Genomic DNA, 23053 nt, shown 5'->3' with positions numbered 1-23053 from the left:
CCCTGAGAACTGTCTGTCCGGGGTGGGGTCGGGACCCTTTAAGCACAGCCCTCGCCTGAGACAGCAGCTCCACGCTCTAAGTCCTATTCTGATGCCCTGCCGGCACTGCTTCTGGCCATCCTTAACCCCGGTTCAGGGTCCAATCAGTGTGGACATGCTAGGTCGAATTAGCAAAACGCCTACGTCTAGTTACGCTAATTTGAATTAGCTTAGTTCGAATTAACTAATTCGAATTAAGTTAGTTCCAATTAGTGCTGTAGTGTAGACATACCCTAACTGTTTCTGTCTGCTGTATAATTAATTCAGCTAGGTATAAATCAACTAAGGTAGTGGGGTATGATTGGTTAGGTAATTCTGTTACAGTATGTTATGATTGGTTTGTAAAATTATACTAAAATAATTGGTTAACACATAGCTAAGTAGGACTCAAGTTTCACTATATAAACTGGGGTCCAAAGGGGGAGACCAGGAGGGGAAAGAAAAAGGAAAAGAAGAAAGGAAGAAAGAAACAGCAAGAAGGAGGAGGAGGAAAGAAGACCTGGAAGAAAAACTCACCTCCAAAACCAGCGCTTCCAGGACTCCTCTGCACAACTGTGGGTATGTCTACACTACCCCCCTAGTTTGAACTGGGGGGGGGGGTAATGTAGTCATTCGGAGTTGCAAATGAAGCCCAGGATTTGAATTTTCCGGGTTTCATTTACATGAAGCCGGCCGGCGCCATTTTTAAATGCCGGCTAGTTCGGACTCCGTGCCGCGCGGCTACACGCGGCATGGACTAGCTAGTTTGGATTAGGCTTCCTATCCGAACTAGCTGTACGCCTTGTGGAATTAGCCGGCATTTAAAAATGGCGCCGGCCGGCTTCATGCAAATGAAGCCCGGGAAATTCAAATCCCGGGCTTCATTTGCAACTCCGTATGACTACATTACCCCCCGTAGTTCGAACTAGGGGGGTAGTGTAGACATACCCGGAGATGTGCAGCAGCTAGGATCCAGGGAGACTGACCTTTCCTGACCAACAGGGCAAGTTTGCCTACCTTTATCAGAATTGGTGAGCATGACACCATATGCTTAGGATGTGTAACCCTTCTGCCAAGTAGTGCCAGAAGCAACTAGGGCTGGATTCAATATCTAAGGGGTCCCTTTTCATCCATCTCACACAGAACTGGCTCGAACCCCCACCCAGTAGCCTGGGAAATTCAGGGCCCTGGGCACCTCTGAGAGGCAATGCTTCCCCACTGGAAAGCACAGAGTGTTGAAAAGAAACTTTTAATGAAAGATGAAGAGAAGTTACATGGCATTAGCTTGGAAAAATACCACAAACATAGTTTCTAGCCCCCCACAAGTAATCATCCCAGCTCAAATGGATTGAGCAATGTCCTTTGCCCCTCAGGTTCACTAGTCCAACAATGTAAAGGTCCCATTCATTTACCTAAACTTTCTCCATATCCCATTTCAAACGCCCCACTTACAGCTCTGTCCAGTCAGTGCAGACCCTGACACATCACTCTTATGACTCCACTCATTGAGCCTGAGGCCATGCCACCATTGTGCTGCTCCTGTGGTCTGCTGGCGCTGCCTGCCACTGCTCCTACCGGCTGCCCGCGGGTCGTTCCCACCAGCCACTCCGCTGGCTGCCTGCCGCCGTTCCTACTGGCCACCCACCGGTCGTTCCCACCAGCCGCTCCGCTGGCCACCTGCTGCTGCTCCTACCATCCTCCTGCTGGTTGTTCCTGCCAGCCACTCCGCTGGCCATCTGCCGCCTCTCCTGCCAGCAATCTTGCTGGCTGCAATGGGTCTGGCTCCAGGCCAAACCAGTGACTTCAGTTTTTAGTGATTTCCATGCCAGTGTGGACATTCTCTTGCGCAAGAAAGCTCTGATGGCCATTTTAGCCATAGGGCTTTCTTGCGCAAGAAATTCATGTTGCCTGTCTACACTGGCCTCTTGCTCAAGAACAGTTGTACAAAAGGGCTTATTCCTGAGCAGGAGCATCCTAGTTCTTGCGCAAGAAGCACTGATTTCACACATTAGAACGTCAGTGTTCTTGCACAAGAACTCTGCACCAGTGTAGACAGACTTCTGTGCAAAATCATGCCAATGTAGACACAGCCATGGAGTCTGCTTTAGGTCTATCATTAAAACAATGGGGAAAGAGGCAGGTTGAACCAGTCTTACAGCTCACACCTGGCAGGCATGAAGCAGGCTGGCTCAAGCCCCTTCCCCTCCCCCCCAACTCAGTTCACTCAACTCTGGAAGGGGGGAGGCTTGTTCATCTGAGACCTCTTACAATGATGGTGTCTCTCCTGCAAGCACTGGTGTCATATTTTACAGTTCCCACAATTAGGGGTAGCATGATTTGTGACTCCACAACAGCCCAAATTAGTTACAGTATATCAAATTCCATTCTAACAACCGATCTTCCATCAGCCCTGGCTGAATTGGATTTACATATCCACACCCCAGATTCCTTCCTCATGCCAGCATGAGCTGTATTTACATATCAACAGTCACTTATCTTGCAAGGCAATTTTAGTGAGCATACCCACCCCCATAGCTGCTGGCTGATTGCAAGCATTAGTTCAGCCCCTGCTTACACATTTATTCTGCTTGCTTGGTAATTGTCAATAAATAGAGAGTAAGAATATTACTGTGCAAGGCTCTTTCAGTGGCAAAAGTTCCTGCAGACCCACAGGAAGTTATACCTTGAGCCCTAGGAATTGGGTAAGGATTGGTGTTATAATTAATAGGGTATCACCTTGAGCCCTAGGAATTAAGTAAAGATGTGTGTCCCTAAAGTGTGGAAGGGCTAAGGAAAATTGTGCAGGTAATAGGTAGATACATTGGTATCTGTGCAGTTTGGGGCTTTGAGAAATGAGAGTGTCTAATAGATGCATGCACTATACACACATAAGATCCCATATCACTTTGTGTAGTAGCTGGCTGTAGTATCCTTGGCCCAGTATGTTCTTTCCTGCTTCCCACTCCAGTGCAGAACTTATTTTCTGTGGCCTAATTTGTCCATCCCTCATTTTCACCAGACTGAAGAACTGGAGTTAATGTATAAATTCAACACTATCAACGTAGGCTTGAATAAAGATCTTAAATGGTCAACAAACTACAAAGGCAATTTTCCCACTTTTGATGTTTGCATCTCCAAATCAAATGCTGCGAATGAGACATATCCACCCTGACTTAGGCCTGGTATACAATGGCACATTTTATCGCCAAAACCTGCCTTTTGGCAACAAAACAGTGAGAGTGACTGCAATGTGACCTTTGTTGGGAAAACCACCTAGTTTTGGTGACAAAAATCTTCTACACCTGTGAGAGACTTTTGTCTTTTCCCCTCACTTTATTGTCAAGAAACAGCCAACTGGGACTCTGTAACAGTATGTTATGGTTAGCTATTTGTTGTTCCAAGAAAACTGGCTTTCATCAGGATCCCACAATGCCGGCCTGATAGCTCCCAAAGTGCTGAAAGGAGAGGCGTGCATGCCTGCAAGGCATCAGCGATCACAAAACACTGAGCACAGCTGAATGAGCTGCTCTGTTTGGGGAATAAACAAAGAACAAAGCATTGGAATGCTTCTGTTTTGCCTTGCTAGGAACATAGTGGCAGGCAGACTGCAGTTGCTGAGGGAGGGTTGGAGACACTGCTGTGCAGCATTGACATTCCTCATCACAGAGAGCTCACAGAGCTATGAGGAAATCCTAAGAAGTGCAGGGATCAGCTCTTCTTTCCCACAGCACTACATTTTTGTTGCTAAACCTTCCCAGTGTAGACATAGCCTTAATTATCCTCATTAACATTGGTCCTACAATTAACAGGTAACTTCTTTTGCTCTTATATTCTATAATTTCCAGATTCTATAATTTCCACTCCAACTCATCTGATTAAGTGGGTTTTACTCAAGAAAATTCATGAAATAAATAATACATTCACTAATAAATCTTTAATCTCTAAGGTGCAACAAAATTCCTATTGTTTTTACAGTTATAGACTAACACAGCTACCCATCTGAACCTAAGCTTCCATTGTAAATTACAGGGTTTTTTTCTTTCTTTCAAACATTTCATCCTTTTTGGAAGAGCAAGCTGTTAGTTTCCCCTTCTATCCTCCAAATAAAGTTTTATTTGGCAATCCTTATCAGGATACATGCAATAACTGTTCACTCAGACGGACCTCTAAGGAAGAAGCCAAAAATCAAATGCTACAATTATTCACATTTTATATAGAGGAATCAAACTTCTTGGGAATCATTTCAAACAAAGCAGTGACAGTTTTAGCCTTGCTTGGTGGAATCAGGAAGGGTGCTGCAGGGAGCCAGCCAGACTGCTAGCAGAAACAGAAAGAATCCAATGGATGGGCAATGAGAAGAAGAGAAAGAGGCATTAATGAAGAAAAATATTTTACCCCTAGCCCTCACACTAATTGTAAAAATGTGTTAACGATGGTGGCAATAGTAATTTCTCAAGGTGATAATAGCTACAACCTGTCCTATAATATAATTGGTTATGACTCACACCCACATACTGAATTAATGCACTTGAATGCAAATGATGGAAACATTACTTAAAAAATACTATGACTGGTAAGGCTTTATTCACTCAAGAGCTATGTACTATTCCTAGCGCTTCTTCACATATATATTTATATTTGCTGAAGAGAAAATGGTAACACCACCTTGCATCCCTCTTTTTATATAGAACTTTCATTCACTCTCCCCCATAGAAACACTGCCCCTCATGAAATTACACTTCCTCAGCAAAAGAAATGGAGGATATTGCCGGAAAAGAAAACATCATGACCTTGTGGGACCTATAGTGCAGCTAAGAGACAAACCCAGTAGTCAAAAGAGATAGTCCTCAAACACAATGGCTGTGTCTACATTGGCACGATCTTGCACAAAAGCGACCACTTCTGCACAAAAACATGCTGCCTGTCTACATTGTCCGCGTGTTCTTGCACAAGTACTCTGACATTCTAATGTATGAAATCAGGGCTTCTTGCACAAGAACTATGATGCTCCCGCTCAGGAATAAGCCCTCTTGTACAACTGTTCTTGCGCAAGAGGCCAGTGTAGACAGGCAACGTGAATTTCTTGTGCAAGAAGCCCCTATGGTTAAAATGGCCATCAGAGCTTTCTTGCGCAAGAGAGCGTCTACACTGGCATGGATGCTCTTGCGCAAAAACACATCTCTTGTGCAAAAGCACATGCCAGTGTAGACACTCTCTTCTGGAAGAGGTTTTGCACAAGAACTCTTCAGCAAAGGAGTTCTTGCGCACGAAGCTGCCAGTGTAGACATAGCTAATGGTGTTTGCTGTTTGCTCTTCCTTGTTTATTTTTCAGAATAAAAACTTGATGCAAAATGTTTGATTCTAATACATTTTTGTACTATCAGGGTGTATAGAGCATGTTGTACATCCCAAATGCACCATACAGAGTGGTTTTCTGATCAGCAATTGCTGAATCTGACTCTTAGTAGTTGAATTCCAGCTATCAGGCTTTCAAGAACCACTGATTCAAATTCCAACATCATTTACTCAGATCTTCATCTTTTTGAGGTGAATAAATGGAGCACCATGAATTTTTCTGTGTGTGAGTGTCTATGTTTGTGTGTGTCTTTCAGATAAAGTTTTTAATATGGAGATATAGAAGAAATGGAAATTTTAGTTTAGCTGTTGGACACCAAAGCATACCTCTGCTAGTAAGGGTGAATCTGAAATTAGAGATAAATTGGAGGTGTTGGAGGTTTGACTTAGGTGGATTGTGTGTTGAAAAACATCACAAATTATCCACCTGAATCTTCTTAACGAAGCTTCACTTGTATTGAACACAGAAAAGAGATGCCAAGAAGCGATCAAATAGCTATTTCTCCGTAACCAACTTTCAGACTGCTCAGAAGCCAGCACCCCTCAGCAGCTCTGTGCAAGATAGAGCATTATTGGCAATAATGGATCACCTTTTATTACTCTCATTCATTTCTAGCCAATATGAATCCATGGACTCCAATTTAGAGCATGTAAATACCCTTTAAGATAAAATTAAACATCCAGTTTCCGGAATAAAAAATAACACTGTGTAAAATGCATATTGACAGTTTTTTTGCGGGGTGTTGTTTTTAACAGTTAGTAGGACTCCAGTTTTAGAATATAGTAAAGAGAGGTGTGGCACAATCAGACTGCAGGAAAGTAAGAAAACAGAGAAAGGGCTGAAGTGAAGAATAATATATAAGAGAAGCAGTTCCGACAATTTGATTTAATATGCAGGTGTTTAAGGAAAATGATATGGATAAAGAAGATGCAGCCAACAGCTGGTCCTTGGGGAACAGCACAGAGGTGACATCTGTTGCCACTGTATTCGATGCCAGGCTCTCAAAAGTAAAACAGCAGCAGCTAGATAGAGCAAAATTAAAAGGAAAAGGGGCCCAGGATCTGTGTGAAGCTATTACTAAGAAGTCTGACAATATCATCTGTGTCAAGCTTCTTGATAATGACCTCTCACAGTTCATTGGGATCCTGAGCTCTTTCCTCTCGCAGGCAAATTGCCTTCACTTCAGGTACTATAAAAACATACTAATCAGATATTATTTCACTCCAATCTCAGTAAACACCCCTTGTCCTGAGAGGAAGAAATGAGGAGAGTTGATTTTTCATCACTGACTGATGTGATGGATGATGTGCATTATTTCTCATTTGGCCACTGTATTACTTGGTTCATATTCCCACCCCCTTAAAATCCAGCTCATCCAGGAAAAGCTACTGCTGTGCATAAAACAGAATGCAAATGTCACTGGAGACACATCAATGCCTAGCTTAGCTGGCTGTGAGAAGCAGCAGAGGCACCGAGACACTCTTGAGGTTTCAGAGGGCAAAGAGCTAAGAGAAAAGTCAGTCAAATTCTCAGATTCATTATGACCCACAAACTGCCTGCCAGAAATGAAATGTCCAGTGGCACTCAGAACTCAACAGTGTGCATGTGTGTAGTTGTAGCAGAAGAAGAATTAAGCAGTCTGGGTGTAGGGGTGTATGTCTGAAGAGAGAGGGGAGCAGAGAAGAGAAGGGGACTCAAAATTTCTCTGAGAACTTTCCCTTTATGGCTGGGTTTAAGAAGGTATATACAAGGGGTGAGTTGGAGTGACAATTTGGCCTGTCAAACCTTGCACCTGGAGGCTCAGATTCTGCTGCCTTTATTGAAACAGAGCAGCATACTACCTTCCTTCTTGAATACTCCTGTTGATTTGAAGGTGAGTAAGGCTATCGGAATTTGGCCCCAAAGTGTGAGCTATGTTATGCACTCATACATGGCAAAAGGGCATATGGTATCCCCTCTTGTACAGTCTGCCTACATCACAGATAGTAGGGGAGGAGTAGTAAAGTAGCCTCGGTAGAATTGTTATTCCCACTTAGGTGCAAGCCCAGAAAGGGAGTAGGCAGTGGCATAGCTCAACCTGCGACTTGTGGTCCACTCAGCACACAGCTATAGCTCATGTGGCATCCTCAGGGCCAGATAGATAGCACATGATGCAGCCCACGGTAGTAAATAGGTTGAGAACCACTTAGCTTAATCTCTCTCTCTCATGTTGGCAGGTGCAGCTGAGCCAGAGGAGAGGGGGAAGTAATTTGCACTTGATATAGGGTATGTCAACACATCAAAGTTATTTAGGGATACCAGAGGCATCCCAAAATAGTTCCCTGGTGTCATCACAAGCCACTCATTATTTCAAAATGTTTTTCGAAATAACATGTGTACTATTTCAGCATCCCGGTAACCCTCATTCCCTAAGGGCTAAGGTGTATAGACAGCACCAAATTTTGAAATAGCTTATTTCGAAATAAACTTGAAATAAGTCCACAATTTGCATAGCGCAAATTGCGAATCTTGTTTCGAGTTTCGAGTGCAGTGTGGACATAGCCATAGGTACAGATTACACAGCTCACTCGTAGAGTCACACTCTGGGTGCTGGCCTGTTGTTGTGGCAACATAACCGTGCTGGTCTCGGGCACAGGGTCTATTGCAAAACCACAACTGAGCACTGAGATGAAAAAGCCCATGCTGTGTCAAGGCCAGTGGCTCTCAACTTTTTCTAACTATTGTACTCCTTTCAAGAGTCTAAGCTGTCCTGAGTACTCCAAGTTTCACCTTACTTAAAAACTACTTACGGGTTGAATCTCTCTAGTCTGGCAACACCCATGGTCCAGCATGATTTTAGTTAATCAGATGTCCACTTATCATGGATGTTGCCAAGTTTCCCATGGTTCCATGTTTGTTTACAGCCACCAATCCTGGCTCTCAGTGTTCTGTGCTGTTATTTAGGTCTGATTTACCTCTAAATGTCTTCTATGAGTCCAATAAGCAGTGGAAGTGTTGGTAATGCTGCCAGACAATATTGACCTCCAGTAGTTTGGCAAATTCTCCTCTTTGACACTGGTCAAGGTGCTGAACTAGAGTGATTCAACCTGTAGTTTCAAAATCACACATAAAAATACAAGTGTCAGAGCACGCTATTACTGAAAAATTGTTTGCTTATTCATTTTACCATATGATTACAAAATAAATCAATTAGAATATAAATATTGTACTTACACTTCATTTTATATTATCCAGAGCAGTATAAGCAAGTCATTGTCCGTATGAAATTTTAATTTGTACTGATTTTGCTAGTGCTTTTTATGTAGCCTGTTGTAAAACAAGGCACATAGCCAGATAAGTTGATTTACCCCCAGGAAGGCTTCTGTGTGCCCCAGGAGTGAGAACCACTGTTGTAGCTCATAGCATCAATCCCTCATTGTTATCACCTTCTACCTGTCACAAACATTTTCTAATAAATGAGGGGAGGGGGCATTCTAAAATAACAGGGAGTGTGGAGTATTTTAATTAAGAAGCATTCATGCCTCTCTCTCTATCCAGAGTCCTCTAGAGCAAAAAGATCCTATCTCCAGTATCGATGGAGCACTTATGGGCTCAGTGACTGCAATGCTTCCACTAGCCCATGAATAATTATCTCCATCCTGAGTGCCTGCCAGCAGGACGCATCTTCATTCCATTAAGGGGACAGGCTAGAATGGGCAGTGGCAGAATTCATTTATCACATTTTAATAGAGAGGCAGCTCAGGAAGGGAGGGACTAATGAGATATTTCTAAAGAAATTAGCCAGCTTCTATTACAGGGTTGTCTCCCGAGAGGAGGCTGCAGTGATGACGGATGGCTGGGTCCATGTCCCCCTCAAGCTTCTCTCCCTGCCTCTCTCCCTCTCCTGCCTCTCTCCCTCTCCTGCCTCCCCCGCCCCCAAAGGCTGACTTACGATGTATGATCTCTTTTTGATTACTCCTCTGCTGCTGGAATATGAATATGGAATATCATTAGTAAGTGATGCTGAAGTCTGGCCCAGAGATATTCCAAAGTGCTGCCTTTTGCATTCAGGAGTATAGAGCTCTCTGTGGGGATATCAGCGATTTGGAGGGTGGACTGGCACTGAGAATTTGTAATCAGGCTTTTAACAGATTTTCCACTGCAGAGGGCTGAAGTTCCAGCTGTTCCCCATCCAATTTCAGACATGGCCAGCTGGCTATGGGCAGGCCTGATTTTTGTTTGCCATGGTCTTGTGGCCATGCTGGTCCCATATTATTAGAGAGACCTACCTTGTCCCACCCAAATATTTGGACACTTCTCCTGATTCTCTATTCCTTTCATGATCCCACAAAAAACTTCTCACGGTTTACTCCCTCTTCTAAATGAGGCCAAATTCAACAAAGGCATGTGCCTTAGTTCATTCCATTCAGTGAAGCACTTAATCACATGCTTAGCACCAGTTCCTGAAGTCCCATTGTGTTCAAAGGAACAGCTCATGTGTATATGCTTTGTTGCATCAGGCCCAGAGGTTGGATCCCCATTGGAAACCGTGCTTCCCAATAATTCAGTACTTTGCCACTTATTCAAGTTGAGTTTTTTTCTTTTTTTAAAAAGGACTTGTAAACTCAAACATTTTAGTGGAAAAATGTCCTTTCAATTTTTTTCAAATTTCTGTTTAACATAAAAAATGTTTTATGCATGAACTCATCCTGCACTTACATTCCATCAGTAATTTTTTAACACTATCAGAAAAAGCAATTCATATGTTCATTTAAAAACATATGCAGGTCTTAGAACCTACTGTGGTGGGTGCGCTAGAAATTCCTAAAATAAGTGAAGAGACAGATTAGACAGACAGATCTGCTGGTTTGCTTATCTGAATAAACCCCACGTCCTCTGTTCCTCTTGGATACATATCAACTTCTAGGGTGTATTCATGAGATCTCAAAAGAAGGCCTTTCTGCAGAATATAGTTTGGCTTTAAAGCTTACGCTTTATTACACAGCCCTGTATATAGCCCTTTGGTGATCAAAATGAATGGAGTTTTGCATAAATAGTGCAAACAAATGACAAAAGGCTTAATCGTCTTTAAAAGTCATTAGCTCTAACCCGGTATCAATCATTCCATATCATCCGGCTAATAATCCCTAATTATTAGTAGCTCCCAATGTTAACACTGCTAAGTGCTTTCCATTTAAATGTAGATGTGCACTGACCTTACACTTCCCCCTGAATGAGAAGGAACTCTATCTTCTCAAAGTCAGTGAAAGGAAAAGATGATTGTCAGTGCAACCAGTGATGGCAGAATGTGGCTAGATGGAAGGACACTTTTCCCCAAGTTGTGAAGTGCTGGGAGGGGGCTGTTTGTTTTATTTTAAATAATAAATATATTCATAGAGTTGGGAGAGATACCAAAAAATGAAGATCCTTTCTGCAGACATCTGGTACTATCTGTTTACCAGCAAACATTCACCACCCCACGTCATCAGTGTGGGACTTGCCCTGGAAGAAGCTAAAAGCATTTCAAGAGTTGGAAGAGAATTTCAGTTTCCATTCAGTCTTCGGTCCCCTTTAGCCTGCCCTAAAAGGCTTGTAAATGCCAGCGATGAAGGCATTTCCTGATATGGACCATTGGGAAGTGTACTGAGGGCTACTGTTTCATTGCACACAGGCCACCAAACAATCCTGAAGAGGTAATAGCTTTTGGCTACAATATGCCACCTTCACCATCAGCATAAGTGATGAAGTCAATAGAGCTGTATGGATCTGTAGTAGAAGCCAGTCTGATCAAGGAGATTAGGAGTCAGATCCAAACCTAGGGGCAGGCCTTATGACAGATGAGTTACAGGGGATAAGGGGGCAGCTGTCCTGGTGACTGGCAATTTGAAAGTCTGGAGCTTCTGGCTGCCTCCACCACTACAGCAGAGACACTAGCAGCTAGAGCCCCAGACTCTTTCAAATTGCCAGTCACCAGGACAGCTGCACCCTGGAACTGCTGGAACTGTGGATGGCACATGCTGAGCGGCACTGCAAGGCTGCCTGGGGGAGGTTACCTCCAGCCCCACCCCTTCTGCCCAAGATCCCACCTCTTCCAGAGGGCATGGAGCTAGGCCCCCTCCACCATGCTCATAATCCAGCAAAGTTAACTCTGAATCCCTCCTACCATTATTTTTTCCACCAGCCATTTACAGGCTTCTATTTGTAATATACTGATAGGAATTTTTTGTTTTTAACTTTAATTCTTCCTTGGGAGGATTTATACAAATTCTGAACTAGAGACATGTATGTGCCTGTGTCCTTCACAGAAGAAGCCAAAGCTCTGTTTGTCTCTTTGTCATGGTTATCACCTAAATTCGGACTGCTGCTGAAGTGGGGGTAGAGGGCTGGGTGAAGAAAGTGCACTCATCTGGGCCAGTATGGTCCAGTAGACAAGCTACAGAAATGTCAATTAGAAATGCCTGTAATACTCCCCAGGGTACTTAGAGCTATGGGGCATCTTAGCATGACACAGTCTTGTCTATCTCACAAACAAACAAATGAGAAGTCCTGTGCCACCTTAGAGACTATCAAATATATTAGGACATAAGTCTATTCCTATTATGGTTCAGCTGGCTCCCTGAAAACAATAGCCTTTGGCCCCACAAACACTGATTCCCAGGTCTCCTCACACCATGATCTCTCTCTCAGCCTAGTGCTAAGTACACATCAATCACTTGCTGTAGTATCCAGTCACTGGACACTCTGGGCACATCTACACTACGCGGAAGTTCGATGCTGCCATGGTCAATCTTCCGGGGTTCAATTTAGCAGGTCTAGTATACACCCGCTAAATTAAACTGAGAGGGCCGGAACTCTTGCTCCTCACAAGGAGTAAGGAAAGCTGATGTCAGCATTTTCTCCGGTCGGCCTCCTGCTGTGTGGACAGCGCGGAAACATGATGTAAGATAAGTACACCTTCTCCCAAAGATTCAGTCTTTGACAGAGCTGCTGGTTTTCAGAGAAAGACAAGATCCAAGTTTTCATGAATATCCCCATGTCCTCCGAGGGATTTCCTTATTACTGTAAATGGATTTCAAAATGGCCTTTTGAGTCTCCTCAAAATTACTCAAATATCATTGTTTTGGCCCCTGAGTGAGGATGTGCTGGCTTCAAGTTGCCTTCGCATCCTCGTGTTTATTTGAAATGCAAATATAGTTCACATTGTGTTTTATTTATAATGATTAATCAACATATGAATATAGGCAGACACATGAATATACATCTCTTTGTAGGCCAAAACCAGTTTTTCACCTCTACTACAGTGTAACATATACAGACATTCTTTTAAATATAATCAGTGCATACATTTGACAACTATAACAGCCAGCATGATCTTGAATTTCACTAACTAACTCATAAAATGTTCTTAAGAGATAAATATTATGTCAGCATGGTATCAGGTATAGAGAGTTTGCCAGGATTGACAGAAGTGGGTGTTACAAAACAATTAACCCTTTTTTGGTTGGCATTGAGGGGTTTGTAAGACCACAGAACCACAAGTTTGGTCAGGTTCAATATAGTAATTGGGGTGACAGTTCAGGTCGGTTTCATTTTTATCCAAACTAGTTTGCAGATCCTCAGATAAATACTAGTTATTTAACCAGCTGAATCGTCATTTAACTCAATTCTCTCATACTTTGTTGGTTTGGATAAAAAGGAATCGTAATCATACCTCATTTTGGATTTGATTTTATAAACACACAGATAAGATTTTGCAAATCCAAACACAACCTGTCTCAACACACTTCTGGTAAATACTAATATATAAGTCTATGAATTTTCACTAACTCATTAAGTTGGACTTTCTCCTGTTATATAGGAATGCTCAAAGGGCTGCTACCCTGGGGGTCCTTACTCACACATGCAGAATCTCTATGAGAATCAAGCAATGTATGAGTTTTGCTTATTTCTAGGTTTAGTATTCGAGTTCAGCTGGGAAGTCTAGAATACAAAACATTTTACAGTAGCTCTGACAAAAAATGGTGGCTATTGTTTCATTTTCTTAATATCAATACGTTGGGTTATTTAAACATAGCTCTAGAACATTAAAGGAACTGATAGAGCAGGTATCTGAGCATTTAGCTATCATCTTTGAAAAGTTAAGGAAATCAGGAGAGATTCCAGAAGCCTGGAAAATGCAATGCCCATCTATAAACAGGGAAATAAGAATAACCCAGGAAACTACAGACCCGCCAGTTTAACTTCTGTGCCAGGGAAGATAATGGAACAAGTAATTTAGGGTGCATCTACATATCAAGGCTTAACTCAAAATAAGCTATGCAAATTGAGCAACAACAATTGCGTGACTTATTTTAAAATAGGGAGTGTCTACATAGGACTTATTTCAAAATAGAGCACTCGTCCTCCAAATTCCCTTACTCCTCATACTATGAGGGTTACAGGAGTCAGAGTAAGAAGTCTTCCAGCTTGACAATATTTTGACATTTCAAAAAAATTGCCTACTGTGTAGACACGAACTAAGTTATTTCGAAATAACACTAGTTATTTTGAAATAATGTTGCTGTGTAGACGTATACTAAGGAATTCATCTGCAGACAACTGGAAGATAAGTAACAACTAGCATGGATTTGTAAAGAACAAATCATGTCAAACCAATCTGATAGCTTTCTTTGTAGGATAATAAGTCTTATGGGTAAGGGAGAAGTGGTAGACATGGCATACCTAGACTTTAGTAAAGCATTAGATATGGTCTCACATGGCCTTCTTATCAATAAATTAGGGAAATACAACCTAGATGGGGCTACTATTGGGTGGGTGCATAACTGGCTGGATAACTGTTCTCAGAGAACAGTTAATAATGGTTCACACTCATGCAAGAAGGGCATAACTAGTGGGATTCTGCAGGGTTCTGTTTTGGGACCAGTTCTGTTCAATATCTTCATTGATTACTTCAATGATGGCGTAGAGAGTATAATTATTAAGTCTGCAAATGATACCAAGCTGTGAGGGTTTGCAAGGGCTTGGGGTACAGAGTCAAAATTCAAAATGATCTAGACAAACTAGAAAAATGGTTTGCGATGAATAGGATGAAGTTTAATAAAGACAAATGCAAAGTACTCCATTTAGGAAGGAACAATCAATTTCACACTTACAGAACGGGAAGCAACTATCTAGCAAGGAGTACTGCAGAAAGGGATTGAGAGGTCAGAGTAGACCAAAAGCTAAATATGAGTCAACAGTGTGACATTGTTGCAAAAAAAGCAAACATGATTCTGGGATGCATGAACAGGAGTGTTATGAGCAGGACACAAGAAGTCATTCTTCCGCTCTATTCTGTGCTGATTACACCTCAGTTGGAGGATTGTGTCCAGGACCACATTTCAAGGAAGATGTGGAAAAATTGTAGAAGATCTGGAGAAGGGCAAGGAAAATGATGAAAGGCCTAGGAAACATGAGCTATGAGGGAAGACTGAAAGAATCGGGCTTGTTTAGCTTAGAAAAGAGAAGACTGAGAGGGGACATGGTAGAGGTTTTCAAGTATCTAAAAGGGTGTTACGAGGAGGAGGGAGAAAAATTGTTCTCCTCGGCCTCTGATGATAGGACAACAAGCAAGAGGCTTAACTTGCAGCAAGGGAGATTTAGGTTGTATATTAGGAAAGACTTCCTAATTGTCAGGGTGGTTAAACACTGGAATATATTGCATAGGGAGGTTGTGGAATCTCCAGCACTGGAGATATTTAAGAGCAGGTGGACAGACATCTATCAGGGGTGATCTAGATGGTGTTTTGTCCTGCCATGCGGGTAGGGGACTGGACTTGTTGGTCTCTTGAGGTTTCTTCCAGTTTTAGCATTCTATGATTGTATGATTCTAAGATTCTATAATAGAGGTGGGCAATAATTTTCACAGGGGGGCCACTTAATGAATGTTGGTACGGTTCATGAGCTAGTGCCCCAACCCCACAAGGGCAGAAGGGGCGTGGCTGAGAACTAGCCATCCCCCCAGAGTTGCTGGGGTTGCTGTGACTATTTAAAAGGCTCATTACTCCAGCCCCTGCTGGGGTAGTGCTGCAACCATGAGCCATTTACATAGAATTCTGCTGCCAGATGCAGTCTGTGGGCTGGATCAAAATGTTAGGTGAGCCACATCCGACTCCCAGGCTGTATTTTGCCCAGCCCTACTCTAGAATCTGGAGGACACTGAATGTAGCATAAGATCAAGGCTGAGCAGAAGAATAAATCAATTTAGCAAGGCACAGATTTGTGCCTACAGAAATCCTACAGATATCCTCCAGCTGTGGTTTAGCTAGAGGCAAGAGGAAACCTCCATGTCTATTTTTTCTATAGTTTAATTGTTAAAAGTGCTTTGTAGTTCTGATGACGTTTGCTAAGACAGTAAAGTTTTATAAAATCCTCTATATGCAAATTAAATGTTAGTTAGTAATATTTACTCTTGGAATGCAGCAATGGCTCCTGAAATTACTTTGATGAATATTGAATTGGATCTATTTTTACTGCATTGTTCAATACTTTTACTGCATTGCTGAATATTTATTCCTCTCTTGTGTACTAGATTCTTTTTGATGTACTGAGATTTTATAAATATATCCCATCACAGCAAAAGCCAGAAAAATAAAGTAATTGTGCAGTATGTGTACCTACACAGACACTCATTTAGTATAGTTGGTAAACTACCATACATATTTTATAAAGAAACAAATTTGGGTTAAAATATTTTCATTGAATTTTTCAGATTTTTTTGTCAAAATAAAAGTGATTTTTTTTGTTTTATGATTTTAAAAAACGGATTTTGTTTTCAGATTTACATTAAACCTCCTTTTTTTCCTTTTTATCTTTTATTGTGAGAAAAGGAAACAAAGGTTGGGAAAGGAAGAAAATAACAATTGTTTAGTTTTTCCTAAACCAAAACAAATATTTTCTTAAAGATCAAAAACAGTCAACCACTAATCATTGTAACTGAGAATTTCTGTATTGGCAAATTTTGGACTGGTTGTCATATTTATGGCCAAAAATCTTTTAAAAATGTCAGTGGGACTTAGATCCACTCTGTATAGATTATCACAGTGCTCCCTTTCCACCACTGGGTAGTGCCTCCTTTGGCTATTCTGGGGATTAGCTCTACCCAGTTCAGTGTCTTGCCTCGCCTCGCCTCGCCTTGCCTTGCCTCGCCTCGCCTTCAGTTGCAGCTATCCTCTGGCTCTCAGAAAAGCAATACAGCAAGTTCATGACTCAACCTTCCAGCCAGGTCACACTATGTTTTCCTCTTTCTGGAGAGTCTATCCATGTCTGTCTGCACTAGCAGAGTCAGGCAGTCCTCAAGCCTGCTGCCCTGACACTGTTGCTCCTGCAGAGACACAGATAGTCTCCCATTCCACTGCCCTAGCAATATCACTCTGCAGAGGAGGGCAGGAGAACCCAGGTCTGTTCTCCTTTCTGGCTTCCAGTCCAGAGCCCTGTAGCGAGCAGTTAAAGTTTGTGATTACACCAGCCTTACTGCTCTCAGGTCTGGTTTACTTACCACCATGCTCCTCCAGGCTTTTCATTCTCCAGCTTTCCTAGTCAGACCTTTCTCTCTTAGGACTCTTAGCCCTGGTACACTTATTTCAAAATAACAAGTGAAGTGTCCACACTACCCTGCCCATTATTTCAAAATAACAGTCTGGTTGTTTTGAAATAATCACTCCTGCCTTCCACGAGGAATAATGCTTATTTCAAAATAGTAATTTTACAATGGTGGTAGTGTGGACGCTCCACTGCTGCTATTTTGAAATAACTACTCCCCAGAGTCATTCAGGTAATTACTCCGCAGTGCTTCCTGGGGCTCTAAGTCAAGGTAGTGCATCCACATTAAGGGAATTTGCCTCAGACTAATTTTGAGGCTTCCCTGTAGTGTGGACATGCTATTTTGAAACAGTTATGTTTGGAGTTAACATTTTGAAATACGTTATTTTGAAATAATTGCCTAGCGTATTAGTGATATGCCTGTAGGTCCCTAGCCTTTTCTCAGGAGTTCCTATCGTCCCCCATCCACCAGCGCACCACTTCCTTCTCGCTTATCACATGGAGAGAGACTGTAGTATCATCTCTCCTGCCAGTTTCGTGGACTTAGAAGTCCTGCTCATTCCCTCACAGTTGAGCTTCCAAATAGCCGAAATCTCTGCTATTTCCAGCCTAATTAGCTGAGTGGGCCCAACTTGCCTAATTCAGGTCTCTCAGGGCCAGTGTGGGAAGCATATCACATTATACATGTACACATACATATATTGTCATTATGACTAGTAGTTCAGAGAAATGGGCAAGAAGCAAAAATAGCTTTAAAACACTTTTATACTTCTCAGTCCTGGAGCAGACTGGGGACTGATTTGATCCCCAGTATAAATAAAATAACTCTTAAAGGAAATCTTGAGACTCACTTGGCATTATCCCTTTCCCCCGAAAATGCTCCTTGTCCCGTCATGCAGTGGCTGGTGTTGGTCCCATAATAGAGGAGCCACTCTCCAGGGCAGGTCTGCTGACTCTATATCAGCTATACACCAGTGCTGTTGATCAAGTTCAATTATTCTGTGCCATCTGCAAACTTTACCACCTCATTGTTCACAGTCTTTTCCAAATTACTAATACATGTGTTAAAAATCACCAGCCCTAGTACTGTGTGTTTCGTGTGTTAACCTGCCAATTTTGAACATGAACCATTTATACCTGCTTTTTATTCTTGGCATTTCTATTCCATGATAATATTGTGTATCCCATGTAGGACTTACAGGCTGGTATGCAGGGATTTCTGGTGGAGTGGGGGAGTTGCTTTTTTTGTAAATGTGGACCACAAGGGTGTCACTGCACCCTCGTGGTCTCCCACGTAAGCGGAGAAATCAGCCCCAGCCTTCCGCAGGCCATCCAGAGCATGGGGGAGGGAGGCTCAGGCAGCATGCCACTCCTGCCTTCCCCTGGCCAGCTGGAGCATGCTTACTTGGAGGACCATGGGGGGTGCTTTTGCACCCTTCACACACCCCCGGCATATAGGCCAGCCTTAGTTTCTTTAACATCTCTTGTAAATGACATGGTCAGAAGCTATTGCTATTTTGCTGGCAAGCTATTTTGCAGGACCTGGTTCTGGCTGGCCTTAAATGCAATTCAGCGTCTACTCAGCGTGGACGCAGTATTTCAAAATAGCAAAACGCTATTTCGAAAAATGCACTTTGCATGTAGGTAATTAATTAGTTGAGACAGTGTCCTTTCTGGTTGAAATGGCAAGAAACTGATCACAAAGAAAAAACAGTTTCTTGCCATTTCAACCAGAAAGGACACTGTCTCAACGACTTAATTACCTGCATCCTGCTTCAGAAGCCTTTTAAATCTGCACTTGAAAGGGAATCCTCTGAACTGTCATTCATGCTAAAATTCGACACTCTACGCGTGGGTCTTAACAAAGACTCTGGCTATCTTACACATTAGAAAGATAGCCTCCCCCATTATCACCTCTAATACCATTAGCTCACAGACATTTACCTTTCTCTCCCCCCCTCCCCGCATCCTCCTTCTGTTCTGAAATTTGATTTATCCTTTTCATATGTGTTCATTTTTTTTTAAATGTATCCTTTGGTATATATGGTTGTGACTATTTTCTTCCACTATTTGATCTGAGGAAGTGGGTCTGGCCCACGAAAGCTCATCATCTAATAAACCATCTTGTTAGTCTTTAAAGTGCTACATAGTCCTGTATGAAAAGAGTAAGTATTCAGGAGATATCTTCCTATTATTCTTAGTGGTGAAGACTGGTTCAGAGATGTCATCCATCTTTTCTGCAATGTCCTTATACTCCTTAATCAATTCCTTTTCTCCCTGGTTGTTTAAGAGACCCACTGACTCTCTCACAGGCCTGTAGATTTAAATACTCTTATGGAATTCCATGAGTTTTTTTGGTATTATATCATTGGTTAAATGGTCATTACTTCCCTTAGGGTATGTCTACACTAGCCCCCTAGTTCGAACTAAGGAGGCTAATGTAGGCATTCGAACTTGCAAATGAAGCCTGGGATTTAAATATCCCAGGCTTTATTTGCATGTTCCCGACCGGTCGCCATTTTTAAATGCCACTAGTCCAGACTAACTGCCCGCGGCTACACACGGCAGTTAAACGGTAATTCGAACTAAGTCCTTAGTTCGAATTACCTGTTACTCCTCCTGGAATGAGGTGTAACAGGTAATTCGAACTAAGGACTTAGTTCGAATTACTGTTTAACTGCTGCGTGTAGCCGCGGGCAGTTAGTCCGGACTAGTGGCATTTAAAAATGGCGACCGGTCGGGAACATGCAAATAAAGCCCGGGATATTTAAATCCTGGGCTTCATTTGCAAGTTCGAATGCCTACATTAGCCTCCCTAGTTCCAACTAGGGGGCTATTGTAGACATACCCTTATTGCCCTGGGCAGCAGGAATAAGAAGCCTGGGGAGGTTAAGCCTGCTCAAACAACCAGCCTGCCACTTTCAGAGCATGCTGCCAGCAAAAGTGTGCCTGGGCTATGCCCCTGCCCATGCTCCACCATCAGGCTCTGCACCCACTAATCCTTTTTTCCCTTAGTCCCCACCCTCATTCCATCTCTTCCTGTCCCACTGGCACCTCGTGGAAGCTCTGGGGGAAGTGCTGAAGAGGCATGTGCAAGTGATGAACAGCTGGCTGAACTGCTGGCAGGCAGGGGGGCTGCATAGGGGAGCAAGTAAAAAGGCATGCATGAGCAGCTAGATGGGCAGGTGGGGGAGGCCTTGAGGGAAGGGGCAAAGTGGTGTGAATGGCAGGCAGAGGGGCTTTGGGGGGTGCACTTCATGAGGAGAAAGCTGAGCAGGGTCAAGCTTCCAGGTGGGACCATGGGCCAGGTACACCCAGTCCCCCCAAACGGAGGCATAATACATTACCCAAGCAGCTAGACCTCCTAATTACAATTTACCATTTATATGTCTCTCTCTGTGTATATATTCCACCATGTTTGATATCATAAACTAAGAAAAATATTTAATTATGAAGATTTAAAGGGAGAAAAAAATGAACAAAAGCCTTTCTGTTGTAATTCTCCCCACTTCCTTTTATCTGATACCATAAATAACTTTTATTAATAAGGGGAATCAGCTCTCCAGTAATCAAATACTTGCAGCCAGCTATTATTCATCTACAATAGCCAGTGATTCTCTTGCAAGAATGTTAAGCTCCCCCTCTCAACCAACTCCCTTGCATTGGCATGCAGTCAGAAAAAATGTCAGCTGATCAGGTTAGATGTAACATGAATAATGAGAACAATCCTAGGAATAAATATGAGTGTGAGAGCAAAACATAGCAAATCAGGCAAAGGAAGCCCAACTCAGCATCTGCCCTCCAACCTGACCAGTATAAATAATAAGAACTCAGAACCAGAAGACACAAATACCACGTATCAAAATAATTAATAATGCAGTTGCCATACAATATATTACTTGTAAATTTCATTTAAAGGGCATGTCACACCATTTAGTACAATCCATTAATCAATAGCTTACAGAGAAGGAAACCATCTATCTCAGTCTGTTCCTCAAATCCAGACTTTTAAATAAGGAGAGATTTGTACAAGTTCAGCATTAACTATTCCTAAACGGGAGCTTGATCCACCAAGCAGCAAGGGAGCAGAGAGGGATGTCTACTTTCAGCATGGACTGATATGAATCATCTGATTTCTCTTTCCTTGTTAGCCACCATGCAAATATTAGGGATTTTTATCAATTTACACTCATGTTTGCTTTGCAATGAAGTTAAAATATAAATAAAAGAGAGTAAGCAACCTTAAATTATATAGACTCCTGCGAATATACTGTACGAGTAGCCATGGTGGAACAGCCTGATTTTCCATTTAGGCTGGTTCCCATCCATGGCCGATGATGGATTTATTAGAAAATGCACCTAATTGTACTGTATTAATGGCAGAAGTTAATATTTCTTGACTCCAGATGCTGGTGAAAAGATCTTCAGCTGGTCACTTGCACAGAGATAACTTTCTCCCATACGCAGAAGCTTGCATTGGCAATGATACAGAACAGTACAAACTCAGCAAGACCTTGTGCTCTGGTGAAATACAAAACCTTTCAGAGTCCCCTGGGTGGGTGTGGGTGTGGGGGTGCTGCTACAGTATCACTTAACATGGGACAAAGTGGGCTCCTCTTCATTCTTCTCTGTCCTTTGGGCAGGTGTAGTTTTGTTGGCCCCATATGGTGTTGTTGCTGCAAACACCATGGTTGTGATTGTGTCCTGTACCGAGGCCCAAGGAGAGCAGACTCCTTGCTTCCTGTAAGACCTCTGTTCCCGGGTCATGTCCTCTCCCACATGCACAGCTACACAGTAGCTGAGTGCAAAGTGGCCTGCTACCTGGATGCCTACTTTGTTTTGGACATTTACCAAAATACGGTAAGCAGGAGGCTGCTTCATTAGTTCATATGCCTTTGATGATTTGGATTACAGCGATCCCCTTGAGACTGTCACTTGATGTTCTGATTATACCACTAAGCCTGCCTACCTACCCTCTGGGACACTCCACCACCGTGTCCTGCTGGTTTAGAAATGCAGTTCTCTCTTAGCAAAGCCACAGAGTTGTGGTAACAGCTCCCCAACAGAATGACATAGACATTGATAACAACTCAGAACACAGTCCTTAATAGGGACCCAAACCCCAACAAATTCATCTTACTCTGTATAAAAATTTTACAGACAGAAAGATCATAAATTCGCCCTCAATATCAATGCTGTTGATTCCCCCAGATAGCAATTCTTTACACTGGGTTTAGTAATAAACAAAAGTTATTTTCTTAAGTACAAAATGTAGGATTTAAGTGGTTGCAAGTGGTGATCAAAATAAGTTTCTAAGTTAAAATAAACAAAATGCTCCAGCTAAGCCTAATACACTCAGGCTATGTCTATACTACAGAGTTTTTGTGCAAAAACCCGCAGAGCGTCCACACCTCAAGCACGTTTTTGCGCAAGAGAATTTACAGTAAAACAGCAGAACAGAGGGCTTTTTGCAGTGTAGGTATACCTCTTTCTACAAGGAATAACTATTTTTTGTGCAAGAGTTCTTGAGCAAAAAGGTGCATGTGGATGCTCAACCGGGGTTTCTTATGAAAAAAGAGCCTATCACACAAAAAGCACAGGTGCTCTGATAGCCATTCTATGAATGGCAATCAGAACTTTCTTGCACAAGAGTGTCCATGCAGTGTGAATGCTCTTTTGCACAAGGGAACTTCACTTTTGAGATGTGCTTTTGAGGTGTCGACACACTTTTGTGCAAGAAGTTTTTGCAGAAGATCTCTTCTACAAAAAGCTTCTTGAACAAAAAGACTGCATTGTAGACATACCCTAAGAGAAATTCTTACAAATAACATTTCTTACCATCATTCTTATGTCAGGTGCAGTTCTTCACAAATCAGAGCTGATCAGAGTACTGCAAAAAGGATCTAGGGGGTCATAGTGGGCCACAAGCTAAATATGAGCCAACAGTGTGATGTTGTGGCAAAAAAAAGCAAACATGATTCTGGGATGCATTAACAGGAGTGTTGTGAGAACATAAGAACATAAGAACGGCCGTACTGCGTCCATCTAACCCATTAGCCTGTCTGCTGACAGTGGCCAGCACCAGGTGCCCCAAAGAGGGTGGACTGAAGAAAAATGATC

Source organism: Pelodiscus sinensis, chromosome 5 (assembly GCF_052426305.1).
Source record: "Pelodiscus sinensis isolate ZL-2025 chromosome 5, ASM5242630v1, whole genome shotgun sequence".
In the NCBI taxonomy this organism is placed as follows: Eukaryota; Metazoa; Chordata; order Testudines; family Trionychidae; genus Pelodiscus; species Pelodiscus sinensis.
The sequence above is the reverse complement of the archived record's forward strand: the minus strand, read 5'-3'. Positions refer to the sequence as shown.